This window comes from Hydra vulgaris, chromosome 10, assembly GCF_038396675.1.
Source record: "Hydra vulgaris chromosome 10, alternate assembly HydraT2T_AEP".
Lineage (NCBI taxonomy): Eukaryota > Metazoa > Cnidaria > Hydrozoa > Anthoathecata > Hydridae > Hydra > Hydra vulgaris.
Window position 1 is genome coordinate 48,112,066 of NC_088929.1, and position 15,435 is coordinate 48,127,500.

The following is a 15,435-nucleotide window of genomic DNA, read 5'->3' on the forward strand; positions in this document are numbered from 1 at the left end:
ATTAAAGGAATCTGCCCTTTGGGCGGCCCCAATTCATTTTCGTCATACTCTAACAGCCACTTCCGATCAATCCAATCCTGTAGTTCGTTTTCATAGTCTGCTCTAGCGTGTTGTGGAATTCCGTACTGTGCCACTTTATTGCGCAATCGGTCGGGGCTTTCTCCATCTCTCCATTTCCATTTGACTCTCCATTCAACACCATTAAAAACTGCTTCGTGATCTTTCTTTTTTATTTCGATTTTCTTAACTTTGTCCTTGTTCAAAGCCGATGCTCCACAGTAACTCAGTACTCAAGGAAATAAATGCTCTAAATGTATACGAACTAAATATATACCATAACTTGTTATTTATGTTTAAACTTCAAAATGAAATGATTCCAAAATATTTTTTTAAAAGTTTCACTCGAATTAATCATAAATATGAAACAAGACATTCAATGAGTAATTATTACATCCCACTAACATCACTCAAAAAATCTGACTTCTCGACTATATGCCGGGGACCACGCTTGTGGAATTCGGTTCTTGACGAAAATATGAAAAAAATAAAATCTATTGCTACATTTAAAAGAACTATAAAAAAACACTTACTAAATTTAAACATTACGTACATTCTCTCATTTTTTTGAAAAAAAAATCAAAATAGTTTTGTATTTTTAATTTTTTATGTACTTTATTTAATTTTAATATTGTATTGAATATGTATATGCATATGAAGCGAATTAAATTTTTTTTTTTTTGTTTATTGTCTTTAATATGTATACGAATATGTACAGATTTGTAATTTTTTATTTGTTATTTTTAACTTTAAGTTCTTTTTTTAACTTTAAGTTCTTCTTTAACCTTCTAAAATTTCTAACCAATTTTTTTTTTTAAACCTAATAATTTCACTCTTTTATGTAATATTAGAAAATGTAAAATTTAATTGTATTTTTTTTTTTGTATATCACAAAGGGGCTTGATGATAAGTCATTTTGACTTCTACTTGCCCCAGTCAGCTTGTAATTATATATATTTGTTTAAATTTATAGATAACATTGTAAAATGTGTAAAATGACGAAATAATGACGAAATAAAACTCAATCCGAACTTCGCTTTTCCCAAAGGAGAAATGGATACTCCTCTTAGTAATTTAATGGAACTCATTCCGAGCATCATATCAACTCGAAACAGTCCACTAAAATAACTTCATCACGTGCTTTAATGCCATCAACCTCAAGAATCACGACCGCTGACCCAGTGCACTGATGAACTTTTCCTTCAAACGTTACTACTTTTTGAGAGTTTGAGTACCTACATTGACTTTTGGGCAGGAATTTTTTATTCAAAATTGTCTTCGAACATCCTGTGTCCACTAAAGCTGTCGCAACCATACCGTTAATTTTTAAACGAATAACAGATAAAGCATCGTACACTGCATAAGCAGCTTCTCTGAGAAGCATCGGAAAAAGTAGTTCAAGCTTTAAGTTCTGAATTTTAGCAATCACTTTCGTTCGTTGAATCCAAACAGCAGCATCCGAAGTGCCATCATACGTTTCAAACATATCAAATAATCTCATAACTTGGTTCCATGCCCGGTTAGAATTACAAATTCTTTACATCACCAACCATCCCTTTCCAGTAATACCTCTCGGAGAGTTTTTCTAACATTTTATCTCGACCAAAGTGTCCACCACTAAGAATTGCCGAACGGCAGCCTTCGAGAATCATAGTTTTTTGACTTGTTAGAACTACTAGCATATCCATGTTTCTTTTTTTATCGCAGTAAAAAAGTAAGTCATTCTTTACCAAAAATCTTTTAGACTTTCTTCTTAACCCATTTTTTATAATCTTATCCATGCCATGAGGGTGTAATCCTCTGACAATTAAATTGACAAGATTGTTGTATTCTTCGTCGTTCATAATTTAAATATGGACTCATGATTAATTTATGTTCGTCATGCATTCAGTAGCAAATTTTCCTACGAGCGGCAATTTTTCCTAGGAAATAATGCAGCTGAGCAGCAGATATTCCTAGGAAATTATGCCGCGGCCGCAAAATTTCCTAGCAACAAAGTTTCCTGTGACACCGGACATCTATAACTGCATTTATAAATTTATGATACTATAGTATCATGAGCAAACAATGCCACCATTATTATCCCATTTGTCTTTTATTCAATTCGAATAATTTTTTGTTCGACCATAACTGTAACTAAAATGAAATTTAGTTTAAAAATTAATAACGTAATTTGACAACTTAATAAGGTATATTATTTTACAATATAAAAGCTCATTCAACTTACCATAATTTTGTAATGGCGAAAATCTTTTCATTATCATTTTGCCATAGCTATAATATGCAATTTTTCAGGAAAAAATCTAAAAAATGATATACAAGTGTATGAAATTATGAAAAAGTATCTATAAATATGAACAATTATTTAAAATAAATAGTATTACATTAAAAAAATTGTGCTGATTTCTAATGGGTGATCTTCGCATTTTTTTAAAAATCTATTCGTATATCATAATTAGAGGCGTGTAAAATATATCTGACTTCTTTATCTGCATTTATGTAGTAAAAAAGGCTAATAGGAAATAGAGAGTAATAGAAAATCTCAACTGAAATATTTTGTTTGCCTTTGTGAAATATATAAAAATATTATTGAAAGTCGATAACTTAATAAAATATATTTTACTTTAAAGTGTACTTTTTTAAACATTATATGTCGTCAAAACATAATCTTGTCATTAAAACACAAATTACTTGACAATACTGAAGTGTTGCGGGAGAATAGTTAACATTGGTTGTTTTTTTTCAAATAAGCAAGATAAAATCTTTAGCATACGACAAACCATGAACATACTTTTTAACATGTCAGTGTAATTTGTGTCAATTTTTTATTAGTGTTTATTGAGTTTTCTAAATAACAAAAGGGTTCATACTATTATTTTTTATGTATACCTTAATTAATGGCTAAGTATTCTATATATTTCTTTTTTTATTTCCTTATTAGGTTGAATTTTACATTTTAAAAAATCTTACAAATTGCCAGGTCTAATAAAGAATAAAGAAAGTACAAACTGATATTGTGTTATATATAATATATATACATATTGTGTATATACATATATATACATACAAACACATTTATATAAATCTTTACTTTTTCAACCAAGTCTCCTTCATACCTTTTTGATCTCTTAAAAATTCAAACCTCCCAGCTGCTCAACACAAAATGTCAGACAATTATACGTCGTCTAGCAAGAACATCGCTTGGTACAAAATCTTTTTACACATCAGCACCACGAACTTGGAACAATTTAAAGTAAAAAAACGCGTGATTCAAGATTGTTAGAAACATTTTAGAAAAGAATAAAAACCGAACTTTTTAAAGCTACTTACTCGACCTAAAAAATGCTTGTTTATTAGTACTTCTGAATCACTTCTTCATATTTATGATTGTTTTCGAACTATGGTACTTTAATCTCTAATATTATTATTAATATTATTATTATAACTATAACTATCATTATTATTATTATTGTTATTATTGTTATTATTGTTGTTATTATTATTATTGTTATTATTATTATTTTTGTAATAATTATTATAATTACAAGCTGTCATGACAATTATTATTACAAGCTGTCATGACAATTTTGTAATTATTATTATTATTTAAGCTGTCATTGTAATTATTATTATTATTATTACAAGCTGTCATGACCAGTACGTAATTTATCTCAGCACACCAAGGCTCATCTTTTTCATTTCAACGACGAATAATCTCAGCTCGCCTCACCTCATCTCTTTCAGTTTATCGACGGTTTGATTCATCTCACCTTGCCTGGTTACTTTAATTACTTTCAAATAAAGAGTTAAATTTTATTTATAACAGTTTGTAACATTCACTCACTTTGTTATCGTTTTTATAACAAATTGTAGTTAAAAGCAATAGCTGCACTAAATGCTTAAATATTTGCACTATATTTAATATTTAAGTTTTAACTTAATAAACTAAGTTAGTTAGGTTATAACGCAAAACACTTAAATTTGAATTTGAATTCATTTTCATTTCTCAGATTTTATAATTGTTTTACTAAAAACTTGACGCATGTCACGTGCTGTATTCGAAAAAAAATGGAATAGAATGAGACAATCGAATTTTTTATAGATCTGGAATTGAATATTAACATTTCTTGTTCATTATATAGTTAACGATACGTTACGCTTAAGAGTGGTATACAATAATAAACAATATTTCAAAATACAATATTTTAAAATATTATCAGAAAACAGTTAGAATAAGATTGATACTTAGAAAAGAATACTTACTTTAAGTTGAAGTATAATATTACCGATAATAAAATCGACAAATATTTAAATATTTACAAAATATATGTCAAGATTTGGAGACAACTGATTAAATATGTGTGCTCTACAAAAGGTTAGATGTTAAAATAACTCCTAAATTGCGCTCTTTAGAGAAGCTTCTTAGGCTTTCATTTATATTATGGTTATTTTGCAATAAGTAACTATACATAGGATTGGTTTTTCCATAATTGATAACACAGCATTTTGAAATAATTAATTTAAGTAACCAAGTGTTTGACTACTCGTGTAATAAGCGTAGACAGTCCTGCAGATCAACGAAATTAGTTTGCAATAAAGTTTAAGAAAAAAGTTAAGTAGAGCAAATATTTCTTAAGTTTAAGAAGTTGGGTATAATTGTTTGTAAAAAGAATAAAGAGGAGCGGGCCGAGAACAGAACTTTGAGGAACAACACTAAAAGTATTAATTCAGACAGAGCTAGCATTGTTAATTGTAACGCGTTGCTTTCTACCTGCTAAAATGGAGTTAATCCATTGTAGTAGTTTGCCGTTTATTCCTAATGATTTTAATTTTAGTACTAGTCTGTTGTGAGGTATGGAATCAAAAGCTTTAGCAAAGTTGAGATAGTTTACGTCTATAAACTGGTTCGATGCTAGGGAAGACGAAATAATATCAACTATCTCTATTATATTGGTTACGCAAGATTTATGATGAAGGAAGCCATGTATTTTTGTAGAGTGCAGATTGTTATCGTTGATTTACTTCAAGATTTTATTCTTTAAAACTTTTTCGAAGATTTTGCACGCAACCGAGTTCAGTGAAGTAGGTCGATAGTTTTCAGGAATTAGTTTATCTTCCATTTTTTAATAGACCGGACAATATTTGCTAATTGCCAGAGAGCACTACTTCAGAATTTAAAGAACCATAGAAGATTTTTTTAAACGAAATGCGAAACTTATGGCACATATCTTAAGTATTAAAGGGTGCAACCCGTCAGGTATGAAAAATTTGTAAGGGTTCAGATTGATGAGTTTACTAATAACGTCTGCAATAGAGAAAACCAAGTTGTTATTATAATTGCATTTAGCTATAACTACTATTTATCAATGGAAAACTTTTGGAGCTTTCAAGAGTAAACGTAGATATGAATTGAGAGTTCCGAAGTTCAAGTATATTGGGAAGAGTTCCAGTAATTTCCCCTAAAGCATTTTTGAGAGAACGAATTTGACTTTAATTTTTAGTTGGTTGTTAATGTATTTGGCGACGAGTTTTGGGTTTTTCTGAAATTTTGATACTATTTCTTTTTCATTTAATATTTTTGCTTTAAATGTTTTAGCTTTAACGGAACAATTGAGACAATTGTAATTTGTTTTGAGATCTTTATTCTTTAGATCTTTATTCTTTAGATTTTGAGATCTTTATTCTTCCATTTAATTGAGCAGCTGATATGCCAAGGCAAATTTTTGCTCGGAATAAACTTTTAATATGCGGAGTAACCCAAAAATCATACCTTTTTTTGATATTTTTTATTCTTGGAGATAAAAAATTTACAAGCAGTACAATAATCCCAATGGATTGATGTAATAAAGTTTGATAGTGAATTATAATCATCTTTGTTGTAACTACATAATTGAGATTCGTTTTTGGTAACAGTTCTGAAACTAAGATTCTCTAAGTAATAATAAAGTGACCCTTAGTGTTATTACCTATATAATAATAATATATATGTATAGCATTAGGAGACAAATTTAAAATATAACTATTTTTTGGGGAACCATGGGTTGTCTGGAAAGTAGGGAGTGTGATGCATTGTGTAAAGAGGCTGTTTTGGCATATCTTCCAAAGTTCAGATTCGTTAGAATTGTTTGGATTTAAAGATTTAATACCATTATTAGACCACTTCATACTTGGGAGATTAAAATCACCAACGATCAAACAGTCATTGTAGGTCTTCCTAATTAAGCTAGGAGCTAGTTTGAAAGATTCATAGTTTATTAGATGAGCATCATTTGGTCTATATATACACCCAATAATATGCGTTTATTGTTAACTATTATTGATACCGAAACTTGCTCAAGTGTGTTTGTATAGAACGGATTAACTTTGTGAGAGTTAAATAAGTCAGTAATGTAGATAGATAACCGCCACCTTGACATCCGTCACAGCGATCTTTGCGATATAAATTAGACCCATGTTGTACCAATTCTACCGATATTAGGATCTGAGTTATTTCGAAACCATAACTCGGATACAGCAATAACATAATAACCAAACGTTCTAGCTGTTGCTGTTAAATTGTTCATTTTATTATCAAGGGATATTGTATTAGTGTAGTAACAATTAACTCTGTATTTTGTTTTCAAGTTATGTACGTCTTTACTTTTGTACTTTGTTTTCGTAGTTAAGAGAGTATATAGAGAAGTAATTTTTAGGCAGTGGTTTGAAGATTAACAGCTCCGCTGCTTCATATACCGTATCTAAAAGGCGATGTCTTTAAATTTATATTACTATTTAGTTCATAATGCTTCATTTTTATTTGATAGTTTAAATAACGCTCAGCCTCAGTCAGATCTGGGCTAATAAAGATATTTTCCTTATCATCAAAATTTTTTAGTTCTTTCGTAAATGTTAGTAATGGGTTTCTTTTAGAAACATCTTATAGTTCGACGATTATTGTCTTGGTTTAGAGGACATAGACTTAATACGTTTAACAAACTTTGGTTTTGTAACAGATGCGATGGTAGTTAATATGTTCTGAACCGTTTCCGTATCGTCAACTTGCTTATCTGCATCTGATAACTTAATAGACTCTTTAATACCATAAATAATGAAATTTTTTCTCACTTTTTTTTAGTTGTTGTTGTTGCCAACTATGGCCACAAAAATCTTTTTGCCAACTAAGATCTAAAAAAGAAAACTAAAACCCTAACCTTAACCCTAACCCTAAACCTGAATAGTAAATTTTCTCTTCCGAGCGTCTCTGTCTAAAATCAATGTTGTTTCAGTAATATACGTTTAGAAACATTAGTATCATAGGGTTTTATAACATCATTCTAGTAAAATTTTTATTAGTAAGATTTAAAGTTTTCTCTGCTGATGTTTTTAAAACTCCTGCTATTTAAGTTGTGTCTCCATGGTATGAGCATTTATTGAAATTGGCACACACAAATTGAGGTAAGTGATCAGAAACAGAAGTTTTAAATTTCCATGAATAATTTCTTTAGGTATTAAATTAAAGAAAATATTATCAATGATTGAAGCAGAGTGGTCTCGAATCGTCATAATTGGGTGAAAATAAGTTTAAAAAATCAGGCGTCACAATTTTATAACTTGATTGAATCATTTATTTTATCGGTACATGCAACCAAAAACAACTTTAGACTTTTTAGGAAAAAATAAATTCAACAAATGGGAATTCTATACAGCAACGTATGTAAATTAATAAATCATCTTTTTGTTTGTTTATTAGCTTTTTTATAAACATTATAATATACCACCACGAGAGGATTCAGTTTGTGTGCGATTATTGTTGTAAATATTGAGAATTTGATGAATTTAGTGTTTTTTTAATCTTGCTTTAGTTTTACTAAAAATGGAAAAATCAAAATTAACTAATGATAATATTTCTTTTAAATGTCTAATGAAGTCGAGATTTCTTTATTGGAATTTAAAACAAGATTAAATACGGTTATTAATTTGATTAGAAACTTTATTTATATGAAAAGAGTTGAAAATGTTTGTAGACAGAGGTAAATCATTAGTTTTAAGAATTTTAATAAAAGAAAATAGTAATTTAAATTTTATGGTAAATCTATGAAAGAAAAGACACTTTTAATACAGGTTAAACGGTGCGGCACTGATCGACTTAATTGTAGTAAACTGTCCTCATTATAATTAAGCCTGTCACATTTTGTTCAAAATAAACAAATACTACATTGAATTGAGCGGCAACTGTCACTAAGTTCTTTTCTACACAAATTACAGTTTAAAACCGTAGTGAAATTGTTATTTTAGAGAGGATGTAAGAAACAATAAATAGAAAGTAAATAGCTATTAAAATTAAAATAATTCTAACGAATAATATTATTATCAATAAAAGCGGTTACAACATCGAAACATCATCAATTATGATAAGTACTATTACTAATGGTAATTTAAAAACAACGCAACAGTCAAACAACAATGACATCAAACAAATCTTACATCCAATAAACCTTGATAGCCAAGTGAAACAGAATCATTCAAAGGAAACCTTTGAGAGTTAATTAAAAAAAAATTGTATTAATTTATCTAATGTCAACAGATCTGAAAATCGAAATTTCCTGCAAGTTGTATGTACACCTAACGATATTGCAAATTTCTAGTAAGACAAAAACATTAGAACCTGAAGGTTTATAAAAATAATCTCATTGTTTCATAAATTGAACCAAACACCAGATTGTCAGTCACAAAAAAAGTCCAGCAAAAAATGACAACTCTTCAAGACATCATCGGAGCCAGATAATCTAAGTCATTAATTTGTTGTTAATTCAATTTTTCTATGTAAAAAAAGTTTTAATTAAAAGTTAATTTTTTATATCTTCAAGTGGACACTATCAGATGTAAATTAAGATCTTTCAAATTATATTATGTATCTAATTGACATCTTTCAAATGATAGTTTCGTCTCATATTCGCTACAATATACGACTTTTTAATGCTACTCAATTTTTTTTTAAAACTTTTAATTTTTTTAAGCAAAATGTAGATTTGGTCTTATTATATACTATAAAATTTTTCTCTGTTTTGTATGTCGAAACGACAACTTTTTCTTGCATTAAAACTTTATTTTAACTCTGTTTAAATAAAAATACAGTGCCTGGCCATAATTTATGATTACCTCACTAGTTTTTCCACATATTGTATTTTCAGAGTTATTTTAAAGTAATTTTAAGGTGAGTATATTATTATTACTAAATTATTACACAGTACTGACATCTATCGAATAAAATAGGAAAAAAAAATTTTTATAATCATGACCAGTGTGAAGTTAGGTGTTTTTTAAGTCAGCAATATGAATTTTTGTCAATTTAAAAATAACGTCGTTGATCTCACATATACATTTTTTTATATTTTAACAGTTTTTTTTGAGTGAAAAATGTTTTATTATTTTAATTACATTATATAAAAATACTATAAAAAGCAGGAAATAATATATAGTACCATTTCATTAACATTTTTAGTGTAATAAGTTGTAATTAAAAATTTCAATAAAAAATAAACATGACTAAGGGTAAGGACATAAGTCCAAGCAAAATTTCAGAAACACTTCAAAGCTTTTACTATGGAAAATTGCTAAAATGTGTAAGGTTTTGTAACCTTTTGTCAATAAAATTAAACACAAAACGGAAAACAACATCAATCTTTCTCCAAAAAGGAAAGGATGGAGTTGGTCAAAACGTAAAACCACTCCCAGGACAGACAAAATTATGAGAGATATTTGTCTAAAAAATAGAAAAAAGTCACCCCTCATGCTGTCAAAACTTATTCAAGAGTCTGGAATACAAGTTTCGGAGAACACAGTGAGGAGACGCCTGGCTGAAGTTGGTTTAAAATCAAACAAACGACTAAAAATCCAACGCTAACTTCAGCAATGCTAAAAAGAGATTGCAATGGGAAAAAAAAGCATAAGTATATGACCATTAGAGAATGGGAACGTGTAAGTTTATCAATTTTGAAAAAAATATAGTTAAAAAAAGTGAGTAAATGCTGACATAAACTTAATTACAACCACACTATGATGATTTTTTTAGGTGTGTGTTTCAGACGAATCAACTTTTGAGATCTTGTTGGACAAAGCCACCTTAGTCCGAAGAACACCAAACAAAAAATATCAACCAGATTGCACTGTACAAACTATTAAACATCCAACTAAAGTTATAGTGTGGTCAGTTATCAGTGGTAAAGGCACAGGAAGACTATATATTTTGACCATGGGATAATGAACCAAATACAGTATCAAGAGGTTATGGAGAGCCAACATATCCCCCAAATACAAGAATAGTTTCCAAATAACAATACATTTACGTTTATGCATGATTGTGCTCCATGCCATAAAGCTAAAAGGATCACAAACTTTCTTTAAACAAAAAGTATCCCCGTTTTAGATTGGCCAAGGAACTCGCCAGACCTGAATCCAATTGAGAATTTGTGGAACATTCTCAAGAAAGAAATCTTTTCCGAGGTTTCAATAAACAAAAGACAGCAGCAATAAACTGTACTAAAAGTATGCCCGACCGGATAGCTTAAGTCATTTCGTTGAAAGGAGAAATGACAAAATATCATTATTTTTTTAAGACTTACAATCAAAAATTAGTAATTGTTCGTTAAAATGTGTGTATATTAATTTTGAAATATTGTTTTATTATTAAGGAAACATGTTTTATCAACAAAATATAACTAATATAACCATGGTACTTTTTTTAAACTTTTTACAAACCCTTGAAGTTAAAAATACACAAAAAATGTAAACGATCATAACATTGTGGCCAGGGACTGTACAATACATTGTAATGTATATAAATATAAAGTACAAAATGTATGTCAATGTTACCCCATATAGAGGGTAACATTGAAAAATCCACATGAACAACCATGTCAATTATCTATCTATAATGCCATATAAATAAATAATTATCTTTTCAGTTTGCAGCAAAAATACCATAGGCAAACACATACAAATATGTAATAAAATTCGTTTTGTTTAATCAAAAAAAAATGAATATATGTTCTAAAGAAAAACATTTACTTGTTAAAGAAAGAAACCAGCATCAGCTGCCAATAGATGCAAACGAATTATTTTAAGCGTAAAAACGTTTCCAAATATTATATAACTTATATTAAGTTTAATAATAATAAAAAGCACAAAAATAAAATTTTGAGTTTCATTAGAAAAGCATATATTTTAAAAATTTTATATTTTTATATTGTTTAAATGAAAATCATTACATTACATATCCTTTTACACTATTTTGACTAAAGTGAAATAAGTAAAAATAATTTAGTTTTCATTTCGCTAGTACATGGTATACTAAAATTTAAGTATACCATATACTGGCGACGTATTATATAAATATATATATATATATATATATATATATATATATATACATATATATATATATATATATATATATATATATATATATATATATATATATATATATATATATATATATATATATATATATATATATATATATATATATATATATATATATATATATATATACATATGTATGTACATATATGAATATATATATGTATATATATATATATATATATAAATATATATATATATATATATATGAATCACATATATTTATATATGAATTATATATATATATATATCTGATTGCTATTCTGATTGGAAAGTACTTGCAAATCAAGTTATCAAATTAATTACCAAAAGAAAACGCATATGTAACCGACGCTTCTCCTTCGGCAAAACAAACTTTTGACGAGAAGTCGGGCTTGTCGATAAAAGACAAATTGCTGATTCTATAGCTGAGACATTTGCGAACTTATTGAACAATCATTTCCAAAGTTTTTGGAGCAATAAGAAACAACCTATCCTTTCGTTCTTCTTCAAACGTCAAGCAAACCTTCCTATTACCCCTATTTTTACCATTAATAACATTCTCAACAAACTCAGTAAACTATAGAAAGGATCAACAGGACCTGAAGATCTCTTGTTCAGATATTGTCCCATCACTCTATATCCTAATTAACCACCTCTTAGAAAACAGTTACCCTCCCTGATCAATGGAAATAAGCGAACATAACACCGATTCCTATAACTTCAAACCCACTATCTTCCAATGACTTTCGTCCATTTGCTATTACGTCTGCGTTATGCAAAGTTTTTGAACGTATTGTCACCATATCCATCGTCCATCACACCAAGCACAATTGGCTCTCAAACAAATAGTTCGGTTTACAGCCAGGCCGTAGTACAATAGACGCTATTATTTAAGTTATAGAAGCTTGGAGTCATGCTAAAGCTAACAACAAATCAGTTTTTGCAATATTTTTCGATTTTGCAAAAGCATTTGATCTTTTTGATCATGACAAGTTGCTACTAAAGTTGGTGAATATTCTACCTAACTGGCTCACATCTTAGATTGCAGCTTACTTATCTAATCGTTCCCAACGAGTAAACACAAGTGAAAACACCACTGATTGGAAGTATATACAAGCCGGAGTACTTCATGGTAGTGTTCTCGGCCCAATCTTGTTCATTCTCTTTATATCCGATATAAACAACTACCTCCCACCTGAAATCATTCTTGAAAAGTATGCTGAAGACATCCTGACCTGCATTATCTACGATTAAGTTCCTTCCAATTTACCTTAATCCATTGCTAATGGCGCCACACATTTGTCCGCGGCCAACGGAATGAAGTCAAGAGCTCAAAATATAAACTCATTAGAATCAATGCCCGGTGCTCCGACACTTATGGTCTACAATTTCCCATACTCAATACTTGAACTTGAAATGTACTTGAAATGACTTGACTGTACTTGCAATTGTATACAGCTACAAACACTTTGAAATCATGCTCAATAAGAATCTTGATTGGGATAAACAATGGAAAAAATTGCACAACACTATAAAAACAGTGCCATTTCTACTTAAGCGCCTTAAGCGAATTGGACACACTCAGCCCAACCTTCTACAAGTGTGCAGATCTTACTCTATTAGCCACATGATGTTTAGTGCGCCAGTTCTTACCTTTTGCAGTCTAGCGGCAAAAAAAGTGATACAACATTTCTACAAAAATGCGTTACACATCATCGAAGTTGATGCAACCAACTCGAGCCATTTCAATATTTATTTTGATATTGAAGATTTACTAGACAAGACCTGTATTAATATCGTTAATAAGATCCTTGCTGACACAAACCATCTGATAACCACAAAATTACCTCGCACCAATAGCAGAAACCCCAACAGATTCCCACTCGCAAATCTGCAACCATTACTAACTATCATCAATCCTTTATCCAAAATTACCTACGTATTAATCGTGATGGTGTCATCGTGACCTCTACCTCCCACAAAACATTGGCAGCTCCGCTGCCTTTTCAACACATAAATGATCAGCCATAAATGATCAGCTTTTACTCATTATTTAGCAATAGATAAAATTGTACAATTCATTATTTGTAACGCTAATCAGTTTTTAATAAAGATTTATACAAAAATATTACAATATATATATATATATATATATATATATATATATATATATATATATATATATATATATACTTTAAAGATATATACTTCAGGGCATATACAATATGCTAAAAAAACTTTGAGTTAATTCTATTTCGGCATTTTTATATACTATAATTTATCATCTATTTAAATATTAAACTAATTATACAATTTGTGGTCTTAAAAGTTGACAAAGAAAATATCAATATCAGTTGATACACAACGAAAAGTAGTTTATTTTTATGTGGTTGTCTCAAAATCAGTTTCCTCAGACTTCTCGTGTATTGTTATGACCTGACATATTTTTCACAGTTTTAATTTATAACTATGGAAAAATTAAAATTAAATTCTATAAATAATAAAAAGTACTACTTTTTCGCAATTGAAAAAAATTTAATCAAGATAGCAATGGTGATAAAAATCAATCTTTGCTCATTTTTTTTCCTGTGACTCTACTCGGGACTAAGGGGGAAGAGGTTTTTAGACAAATTTTATAATTAAGACAACTATAACTAGAGTTGCCAGATGCCCGGCTTTCACGCAGGAGTATATATTGTGGAACCTATTAACATGAAGATTTTAGAATGTTCTCCTTCGTTAAGGCCAAATTTCTAGCAACAGTAATTACAATAATATTGTCCTTTAATGACAACAACAGACCGACATTTCATGTCCTACTTGTACATGTAACTACTTTAAAAAAAACTTTTAAAGTAGTTAAAGGACATGAAATGTCGATCTGTTGCGTTAACACCATTTTTAATTTAATGTTTAAATATTTGTTCAGATATTATATTCTATGGCTAAAATTTTAAATAAACCCTTAGTATTTTTTATTATAATTAACTAAAATATCTTTTTTATAAATAACTATTATATACTAATCAAAGTAAAATATTTAATTTCTTAAGTGATCACAAATTAATTAATAGATTGAAGTTTTGCTATAAGAGAAATATTAAAATAACTATGTAGTCATAAATTGAAAAATCAAATTTTTCGAAAATTGATTTTAATCTCTTATTAAACAATTTTAGAAACAACAGCATACCAAATGTAATAATAGCAGATGAATGGGAGATATACCCAAAAGACTTTATGATAGATAGAAAACTTGGAGAAGGAGCATTTGGTACAGTTTTTGTTGCTAAAATTAATGAAAAGACTCTTGCTAAAAAAATGTATGCACAATAATCCATTGCCACTTTCCCTGAAAACAATAAAGATTCTACTTGTAATATTGCAGTGAAACTTTTAAAAGGTTTTAATTTCTTATCAATTTAATTTCTATCACTTTTTCTTCCTTATTATTTATAGCAAGGAAAAAAGGCAATTTACTTTAGAATTTATTTATATATATATATATATATATATATATATATATATATATATATACATATATATATATATATATATATATATATATATTTATAAATATAGAAGTATATATATAAATATATATATATATATATATATATATATATATATATATATTATATATATATATATATATATATATATGTAAATTATGTTAGTGTATTTTACAAATAGAGTGCTCAATGTTCTTAAAGAACAGAGCAATAATTAATTAGTAAAAAACACTTATCTAACTTTTATCTTCTACTCGGAGTTTCACCATTGCTGGATCATCAGGAAGAGTTCCTCTTGGAGGAACTCTTCCTGATGATCCAGCAATGGTGAAACTCCGAGTAGAAGATAAAAGTTAGATAAGTGTTTTTTACTAATTATATATATATATATATATATATATATATATATATATATAATATATATATATATATATATATATATATATATATATGTATATATATATATATAAATATATATATATTATTA

At 28.3% G+C, this 15,435-nt stretch overlaps 1 protein-coding gene across 1 annotated transcript in view; it reads left to right on the forward strand.

The window, feature by feature from the left end:
- Nucleotides 1–15,435, forward strand: part of LOC100202133 (tyrosine-protein kinase receptor Tie-1) — a 108,490-nt gene that overhangs the window by 70,679 nt on the left and 22,376 nt on the right. The window contains exon 6 of the mRNA XM_065808185.1: nt 14,616–14,839. The gene's annotated coding sequence lies outside the window, so the exon portion shown is untranslated. The remainder of the gene's footprint in view (nt 1–14,615; nt 14,840–15,435) is intronic.